The sequence below is a fragment of the Schistocerca gregaria genome, chromosome 4 (genome assembly GCF_023897955.1).
Source record: "Schistocerca gregaria isolate iqSchGreg1 chromosome 4, iqSchGreg1.2, whole genome shotgun sequence".
Classification (NCBI taxonomy): Eukaryota; Metazoa; Arthropoda; class Insecta; order Orthoptera; family Acrididae; genus Schistocerca; species Schistocerca gregaria.
The window spans coordinates 194,834,898-194,845,312 of record NC_064923.1 but is presented as its reverse complement, the minus strand read 5'-3'; positions in this window follow the sequence as shown (position 1 = coordinate 194,845,312).

Genomic DNA, 10,415 nt, shown 5'->3' with positions numbered 1-10,415 from the left:
CTTACTTGGTCCAAAATGGGGTCCAATATTCAAGGACATACATTTTCAATAGCCGGCCAAAGTGGCCAAGCGGTTCTAGGCGCTACAGTCGCAGGTTCGAATCCTGCTTCGGTCATGGATGTGTGTAATGTCCTTAGGTTAGTTAGGTTTAAGTAGTTCTAAGTTCTAGGGGACTGATGACCTCAGAAGTTAAATCCCATAGTTTTGAACATTTTCAATAAATTGCCGGTAACCATTAAAAATTCGTTTCAGATAAAGCACACTTCAAACAGTTTGAAAGACTTTTTGATAGGGAACTCCCTCTACTCTATAGATGAATATCTTAACATGGACTGTTAACCAGCTTAAGTAAATAAATTCTGTTAGATTTCAGTTTTTGACAGCACTTGGTCTCAACAGGAAAGATTAGGTATTTTATGTATCATAAATTTATTAAAAGTGCATACTATGTTTCAATCTGAAAATGCATTAATTCTGTAAATAATAGAATTTCTAGTTTACTGTAATATGTTCACCTATTATGACGATCTCTGGACGAATGATCAGTGTAGTGTGTATTATATTCAAATGTTTTATGTTTTTTTGTGTTATACTTTTTGATATGTTCCACATCCACAAGAATCATCTAATTTTTGGATCCATGGAACGAAAACTGAATCTAATCTAATATTAGGAGGTGATTCCCATGGGGCATGTCGTGTTTGGATGTCATTGGGAAAGTTTTCTTTTGTGGTTTTTCCCACAGACAATAGGCTGGTTTAAGAATGTCAACTGACACATTTATGTGTTTGCGTTTCCTCTCGATAATGAAATATTTTTCGTGCCTTGCTATGACAGGGAAAGGACTTGCATATACACCTCCTAACGGTTTTCTAACCCTCTTAACTCTCAAGAAGACATGAGGACATGTCTGCAGGTCTCTTGTATAAGTACTGATCTTGATGTGCTATATGTAGGCTGCTAGTTTTCAGAAATAACATTTGCTTTTGCAAATCAGACGCAAACAATTCAGCATCAATTGTTGTAGCTGGCTCTTCAAAAAAGTTCACATACTATATGTAGAATGGAATGGTTTGATGTCTCTTGTACTGCAGTGAACAATCCCAGGAGAACAGTAGGACACTTTCTGACTAGTTAGAAGTGTTATGGGTAATGAATGCAGACATCAAAGTTCTATATAGTTACCCAACATTCTCAGTGAAAGGAGGATGACATGGAGTTGTGTGTTGAGTTTTCTTTCTACATACTATGCCCAAATTACCAAACAACTGCGATCCAAACTATGTTCCTTGGTCGGTGATTACCTGTCATGGAATGCTGAATCTTACAATCCATTTCTACTGGAAGGCCTGTGGTATTTTTGCAGCTATGATGTCTCTGAGTGGTATGACTTCTGTCCAGTATGTGAAATGATCAATACAACTCAAGCAGTGAGTTGTAGTAGTGGTACAATATTCGTTCCAGTGCAGTTTTAATTAATTCAATATTGCAGTGATTCCTGGGTGTTCTGCCCCACTCCCCCCGTTCTCTGTTGACACGAAATGTATTCGCAATTGTAAATATGGGTAGCCATCAGATGGATAATGGATTGTCGACAATGAAAATTTGTACCAGACTGTGACTCAAACCCAGATTTCCTGCTAATTCCAGTGGTCGCTTTGCCATTAGGATATCCAAGTGTGACTCACAACAGTCCCAATCAACCATGTGTCTTCAACCTGCGCTCATACACCCATCATGTATATTCCCTTACAGGTGAGAGCTTTCACTTGAAAGTCGCTTGCCCAGCGTCAGCAGATAAAACTAATATTTCAGTGCCTGTGTTATTCTGAATTATGATGCAAAGTTCCTTTGCATGCATCTCCAAAGGGACTTTGTCTCGTAATTCAGAATAACACAGGTGCTGCGATATTGTATTTATCCACCAACACTGGGGAAGCAACTTTCAAGCAAAATGTCCCGCCCTAATGGGAATATATGTAATGGGTGTACAAGAATAGGTTGTAGACACATGATTGATGATACATGGAAGTTCGAGTCTGGCTATGAGTAACATTTGGATAGTCTAATAGTAAGGCGACCACTCATGATCCATACTCAGATTCCAGTCAGGCACAAATTTTCATTATTGTCACTTCATAATACACCTGATGATTGTCCAAATTCTCAATTGTGAATACATTTCAAGTATTTCATAACGACTATAGTTGCTGCAGTACCTGCTCGTGAACAGGCAGGAAAAAGACTCAATCTGTGCAGTGACTAGTCATTGCAGTAACTAGTCCTGAATTTGTGGGAAAAAGACTCAATCTGTGCAGAACTGCTGGAGATGACAGACATAAGTTACTGTGTTCATTTATGTATATGTGTATTGCCCTGCTGGAAGCATTTCCTAAATTGTAGTTTGCAAATTTAAATTACAATTACACTGCAGTCTTGCTGTTTGAAATTCAAATAAACACAACTTTTTAAATTTGGCAGGGTGATAGAAAAACATGCCCATGAAAAAAATGGATCTAATGACACGAAATGGGCGGTAAATTTGAGTAACATATTGTTTATTTATTTCAGTATTCATTAATTTAATTAATTAAGTTGATGGTAAATATGTTCAATAGACGAGATGTTGGTGTTGGAGAGAGAGGAGTTTAATAAGTGTATTACCTATAACCATATGGCTGATGCCTGCAGCCATAGCTCCTACACAAGGAATGGAAGGAGGTGATAGTGGATGAGTGTAGGAGGAATACTTTTCAACGAATAATGATGATGAAGCAGGATGAGATGAGGATGCTCCTCTTGGAATTCATAGAGGCTACTGCCTATGCTGAAGCTGTTCATGTTGATGCTTGAAGCTGGTTTTCTTAGCTTTTCCAGTCATGTGTATATATACGTTCACCTTGCCGTGCGCCGTAGTCTACAATACCAATCCAAATTGGCAGGGAACTGTCCTGGTGCCACTTCCAGAAGAATTGCCTCATACCGATCTACAATCGTATAGCTGCTAAGCAACTCGTACATAGATACATCGTAAGAAGGGATAGAACAACGAAATATCACTGAAGTGTTGGAAGAGTAGCCTTCTACCGATCTACAAGTGAATTAGCTGCTGAGGAAGTTGTAGATAGACGTATATATATGGTAAGAAGAGGTAGGACAGCAAACTATCACTGAAGTGTAGGAATAGTAAACTCCTTCCGAGCTACAAGTGAAATACCTGGTGAGGAACTTGTATACGGGTACATGGTAAAAAACGATAGCACAGCCATTACTGAAGTGTAGGAAGGCCAATACAAGCTATCATATTTGACAGAAAATGCTTCACAGTTCTAATTACCCATCGAAATTTTTGACAGAAAACCACCACTCATAAACAATGAATCGTCACGGAATACAGGCACAGGTAATTGAGAAGAATCATTGTAATAACACAATTGTTGCTAAATCCAACCCCAAAAGATCTAGCCAGGAGAGAGAGAGAGAGTGGTGGCAACAGCATTTGTGTTCCCTTCGATGTGAAAATACAGACTAAAGCAGCTTAGAACCAGCCTTACCTCCCTTCTTACCTCCTCTCCTCCTTCCATTGATAGGGATACCAGTTTTACAGGCCTGTTGTCACCATCGTTTATGGTACATAAAGAGAACCATCTGCTGACAGTGATAAACTGTTTCCAGTATGCAGAAACCAATCACAGGTGAACACAAGACCCAAGAACGAGACGCTTTTTGCAAGTTGTTAAACGTATTTCTTGGTAAGACTGCCTCCCTTGAACAATAGCAAAATACCTGCCTATTCGTCATAGATTAAAAACTGAGTGGTCAATAGCGATGTGCTAAAACGTTCTGAATGCGCTGCACCATCTGAAAGTGGTGCTCAGCTAAGTAAAATCAGTCTCATGTGCGAACATCATTGAAATAATACATCCCACATAAATGTGACAGGCGGAACTTTACATTAGTGTCTGCCCGATATGTCCCCCAACAGGCAGAGAGCAGTGCCTGCACGAGGTTACAACAAGTCATTGATCTTGTTTATTTTACTTCTTGAGGTAAACTATCCAAAAGCAGTCTAGTAGAGGTTTCAGATGCTCCACTGTGCCGAAAAACGGCCATGTGTTTGTGTGTGTGTTTTATGTTTGAAGATTCGAGTCGCGTCACGTTTCGACGCTCTCATTCGCACTGTTGGTCCACTTTTTTTTTCTGTCCCCGCTTTCTTTCTCCTCTCTAAGGAGAAGGAGTTGCACATTTCTCTCTCTCTCTCTCTCTCTCTCTCTCTCTCTCTCTCTCTCTCTCTCTCTGTGTGTGTGTGTGTGTGTGTGTGTGAGCGTTCTTCTGTACCATGGAAGGATGAAATTCCTACTATATAGTTGGTGGAGCAATAGATGGTGGAGGAACTTTACACAGCTCACTTGCTCCTCATGGAGTAACGCACAGTGTGTCAGTCTAAATAGTAGCCATTTTTAGCAGCTGAACTGCTGTATTGTCAGCTCATTTGTTTTAAAAAAGTGACTGAATAAACATGAACACTCAATTCCTTCATGAAATATTATAATCGTGTATTTTCCAGGTGTGATTCTTATGCTTTCTACAACAAATATTGTACCAAAAGACTTCACCTCACATTGTGTTAAAGATGTAGTCTTATCCTTTTGAATACGAATACCATGACAGTGCAAATAGTGGATACAGTACTGAAATCAATGAAATCTCCTACTAAATAAGTTAAAGTCACTTTCTCCGTATGAACTTGTGCTTGCTACAATGAATACTGAATGGAGAATGTTGAATCTTGTGTTAAATATACCATAAAATAAACACTTAACACCACCCAACAGTCTTTAAACATACATTCATCTTGCAAGTTCCACACAAAATGGGGCGAGTAGTAGACTCACCAATAACACAATGCTAGTAGAACCTACGACATGATAACCAACGTTGAGCGAACATTCCAGAATTGATTGACGTGTTTTTCTGTGAGTAGTACTAATGTTTCTTAGGAGGAGAGTGACATACCTCAATTAAGAAAGAAACTGTTAAAAATATTATAGCAATGACTGTGTTAAACTCTGGGCGTATCTTGGCCTTGGTTGTACAGGAAGATGAAACACTGTAATAACATCTTATAAATATCGAATAAAAGGCATTCCACCAGAACAGTGCATGAGTCTACACCTCGATGTGTGGATACTGACGAAATAGCTTAGAACCAGTTTTCCTCGCCTCCTACATTCCCTCCTCCCTCCCTCTCCTCCCCCTTCCATAGATAGGGATACTAGTTTTCCAGGCCTGCTCTAACCTGTGGCTGATGGTGCACAAACAGATCCATCCACTGCAGGTATTGTGCTTTGGTCCATGTACGGTTGAGAATGACATACTGTTTCTGGTGTACAGCTGGACTCTCATGTGGGTAGTGATTCTTTTTTCCCAGGACTGTTCAAACCTCTCACTGATGGTCACAAAGTGGTCCATATGCTGGCGATGCGCTGCTTTGGTCGGTGTCAGACTGACAGTGATGTACTGTTTCAGGTCTGCAGGAATCAAATGTATTTAAAAGGATATACCGACCCATAGAACAATAGTCAAATACTTGACTATTCGTCATGAATAAGGCAAAGGCAGCTCTATGTGAGAAGAATGGCCAACAGCATGCTACAGCCCTCGGCTATGTCTCACGGTGGGAAGAGGCAGCGCCAGGAGGTTCATTCGTCAGAGAGGCAGGTGCTGTGACCAGTGAATGTTGATATCACTGTTGGCAGTCTCTATTCAGTACATTGGAGCCGAACGACCCCACTGCCACTAGCTGCTTCCAGGAGCCTTGCATAGCCTGTGCACTCAAAATTAGTGTCTAAGGCAGTCTTGTAAATAAATTGTAATGCATATCAGTATTACACACATTTGATATGCATTATGTATCAGTGCAGAACTGGGTCTTCCATGCTGTCTACTGACATATCGGAAAACAGTCATTTTTACACCCAAAAGCAAGCTATAGGTCGCATCCCCTCCCTCCTCGTTATTTCGTAACGTGCAACTGAGTAAAACTATGAACTCGGTCTACAGGAGATGCATTCTGTGTTGGTGGAGTGAGGGAGAGAGGTGGTGGGGTCACTGCCTGGGAACCCATCACATGAAATAAGGTAATCGTGTTGTGTTTGCAACAGAATAATACTAACATCGACATCAGCGGATTGTAAATACTCTGGATGGGTTGGGTGCTTGTATCAGAGTTGGAGGATATAAACAGAAATAGCGGACCACACCTGGTAAGTATTGAGAACATATACTTACAGAAAATCGGGGCAGCAGCAGCAGGAGAAATCAGCTTTGTACACAGGTCAGCTCCCTCTTGCACGTTGGAGTAGGAATCAAGTCAACATGCAAAACTATTTCCAGACCCTTAAGTTTCCATCAACCATTACGTGAGTCTGCAGACAGGCTCTCTGATGCATTGTTTCAAGTTTCCACAATGCCCTTCATATGCAGCACTCACCGATGCCCATGCAGCCACAAAACAAGGATTACTATACTAGTTTGATTACTTTCATACTTTTCCTATACGAAACGCTTGCATGTAGAGCATCAGAAAGAGGGAATTTCTCAGGATTTTTCAGTAGGCTGACAACTATTATCCATAAAAAATCAAGCCACACCAAGTTATGTTAGAAATATGACGAAAATTGACGAAAAATACGTATAAATTGAGGGAAAATGCGACGTAATGCGGAGAAATTGAAGGAGGAAGAGTACTTACAAGTCCGCTTGGTGCTGGAAAATTTTTACACATGGAAACGAATGTGTGATAGCAAGAGAAATATGAGAAAAAGTAGACATGGAACCTGAGAAACAATAGTTGATTGTGTACAGCGATAGCATAAGATGGCTGTTTAACATGGATGACCTCCAAAAGTAGAGTAATGAATTTACGTATGTCGGATCACAAGCCTAGGTGTTACCACAAAGATATTAGCAACCATTTTAAAGATTTTTATAAAGCATCCAGAACTGTGACTACAATAAACATCTCATCTTCCTTAGCGAAAAGGAGACAACTAGAGAATGGACCATGTAGTTGTGCACAGCTCTTTAAGTGTTTTAAATTCTAACAAACAGTATTTACAATGTGCTTCTCTGCACTCTCATAACCATGCCATGTCAGTTAACAAACACCTTACAGAAGAGTTGCTCCAAAGTTTTTTTAACAACATACTGCAGCATGTCTACTGGGCTAATAGGAATACATGAAAGTTGATTGCTGTCTTGGATGCCGCGTGGGATTAGCCGAGCGGTTTAAGACACTACAGTCATGGACTGTGCAGCTGATCCCGGCGGAGGTTCGAGTCCTCCCTCAGGCATGGGTGTGTGTGTTTGTCCTTAGGATAATTTAGGTTAAGTAGTGTGTAAGCTTAGGGACTGATGACCTTAGCAGTTAAGTCCCATAAGATTTTACACACATCTGAACATTTTGAACATTTTCCTGTCTTGGATGCTTTCCTAGAAAAGAGAACCATCTGCCTCTAAATTGATATGGATCTGCATTGAAGGATGATAGAAAGTGGATGGAGTAATTCTTTGAGACGAGTGTAATGTGGCAGATTGATGATGCATTCTAGAGAGACAGGTCATTTATTGCACATTTAAACATTGTTTTCTAGTTGTTCTCTTGGTCTGTATCAGATGTGTGGTATAACCTGTGTTTGACTCATTTACAATTACGTGTTCTGGGTGTGACTTAGAGTTCTGTTTACCTCCAATCATTAACAGCAAACCTCCCCATACCTTAGCCAGCAGTGGGCTGCCAATACATGTGTGACGAATCATGTCCACCAAACCGATGGAAAATCTATTTTGGCACCCTCCTCTAGATGAATGAAGACACATGTGAAGTGCACCTTTTCCTCACTGTATCTTGGACATAAATCGAGTCTTCAGTTTCATAACTGCAGTGACGACTTATATACAATACTGTGTTCTGGGTGTGACATAGAGCGCTATCCAACTGCAATCATTAATAGCAAACTACTCCACATCACAGCTTAGGGCTTTCAACCTATGTGTGATGAATCATGTCAACCAAACTGATGGGTGACCTATTTCGACACGTTTCTCTAGACAAACAAAGATGTATGCGAGGAACTCAATTTTTCTGTCACATATGCTTGACAGCTGTTGAGTGTGGAAGAGACTGTATTCTGTACACAGAGTTAGTGCAGCGTGGCATGTAATTTCACATGTCAAACACTGCAGAGTGAATGTATGACAGGTATAGGAAACGTATGTCCTACTTTGGAATAGCAACAGAGTTACATTGCATGATTCATAATCAGAAACCACACTGATTTAACATAATAGCATGTTTAACTCCTTAACTGTGTAGCCTTAGGTGTGTGTGTGTGTGTTTATGTTCCATGTTCTCTGTTTCCAGTACCTTCTTGATATGGACTCCAAACAGTAGAACAATACTCTAGAACTGATAGCACAAGTGAGTTACATAAAGTGTTTGAGCTTCTTCTGTCTGGAGCTCCATCATGCATAAGCAATAGGTTTCTTCTTCTTCTTAATCGTCTGATACGTCTGCACAACATTCTCAAAAGTATCAGGTTCACATCTACTACACACCAATAAGGGGTGCTCACTTCCTCAGTATGCATTCATCTAGAGAGACTGTGTATACTGGGATGGGTGACATGAGTAAGACTGGTATGGAACAGTGTTCTCAGAATGGCACTTACGATATTGGAATGAGAACACCGTTCTATATCATTAGTGTCAGGCAATTTTGCAAGTTTGGAACTTGTGTTATGGTCTTTCTGAAACCAAAACATCGAAATGTATCGATTACATTGAACTCAACACATTATACTCCCTCATGAGACATTGAATGTAGCTGGTATAGTGCCATCCTATTTTTGGTCAGTTTTAAATTAAATCAAAGACCATGTAGCAGGAAGGTTGGTTAAAGACAAAGGAACAGTTACAAGATGCATAGAGAGAACATTTAGATCCTTAGTCAATAAAATCAATGAATGGGCAGCTCATTTCGAAACAGAGGACACAGTACTGCTATGGATATGATTCGTTTGTTGGGATGGCAGTCAACAAAGACATTGGTGAGATCTTCCAATCTCTGACCCCATCCTGCAAATGTGAGAATAATTTGTGACTCCCACCCATATAGGGAGAGGCGTCCAATTGTAATAAAATCTTACCAAATTTATAAAGTTTCCCAGCTAAGGAATGTAGTTTCTGCACTTCCTTTCTGCTGATGGATATTTCCCACACTACAAAACCGTATTTGTGTCATGTCAGGTAGGCAGCATGACAAGATTCATGATATGACCACAAGTATACAACACACACAAAGTAATGAAGGGATTGGTTTAGCAACGGAACAGAAACTGAGAACCATACTGCAGTGTCACTGGCCGATAGAATCATGAGATTGAAGTGATAAGACGTTTAGTTGAAGAGACAAGTCATTGAGAACAGTGGTTTGGAACTGGAGTAGTTGGGTAAAATGAGTTGACATTCCAAAAAGACTGGTAAAATTGCAAAAATTGATGGAAAATACGCAAACTTGAGGAAAATACGACAAAAGTGAATGTTATAGAGCTCCAACCTCAGCAGTTGGTTCAGACTTCATCGACAACAGTATTATAGACCGATTTCATAGTTTTATACAGTTGGATGTATGTAAAAATGATTGTTTTGTTCTGATATGTGAACAGATAGCATGAAAGCCGCTGTTCTGTACTGATACTTGTGTGACTACAATGTATGTAATATGCACATGCATAAGAACTTATTTACGACTTCCATAGACATTAATTTTGAGTACTTGGAGGGTAGGATAGTGCGCAGGTTGTGGGAGGCTCCTGGAAGTAGCCAGAGGCAGTGGGATTGGTCAGCGATAGCTTATTGAATAGCGACCACCCACAGTGGCCTCAATGGTCACTGGGCACTGAGCCCTCCCTTCTGGCGAGTGCAGCTCCTGGAGCTACTTCTTCCCATCACAAGACATAGCTCCATCGAAGACGAATTGTTAACTATTTTGCTATTGTTCCAGGGGTCGGCATTTCCTAGAAATACATTTGATCCCTGCAAGTCTGAAAAAGTATATCATTGTCAACCTGACACCAACCAAGTAGTGCATCGCCAGCACATGGACCACTTTGTGTACAATCAGTGAGAGATTAGAACAGGCCTGGGAGAGAAGAACCACTACCTGTGTGAGGGTGCAGCTGCCGACTGGAAACAGCATGTCATCGTCAAGCGTGTGTGTGCTCCATTTTGATCCACAGTTTGTGAGTGAAGGTTTTTGCACTTTAATTTTGATGCACAATTAGAGTATGAAGCATTTTCTGTCAGTTGTGGTAACATGTATTGGCCTTCCTACACTTCAATATAGTTTGCCG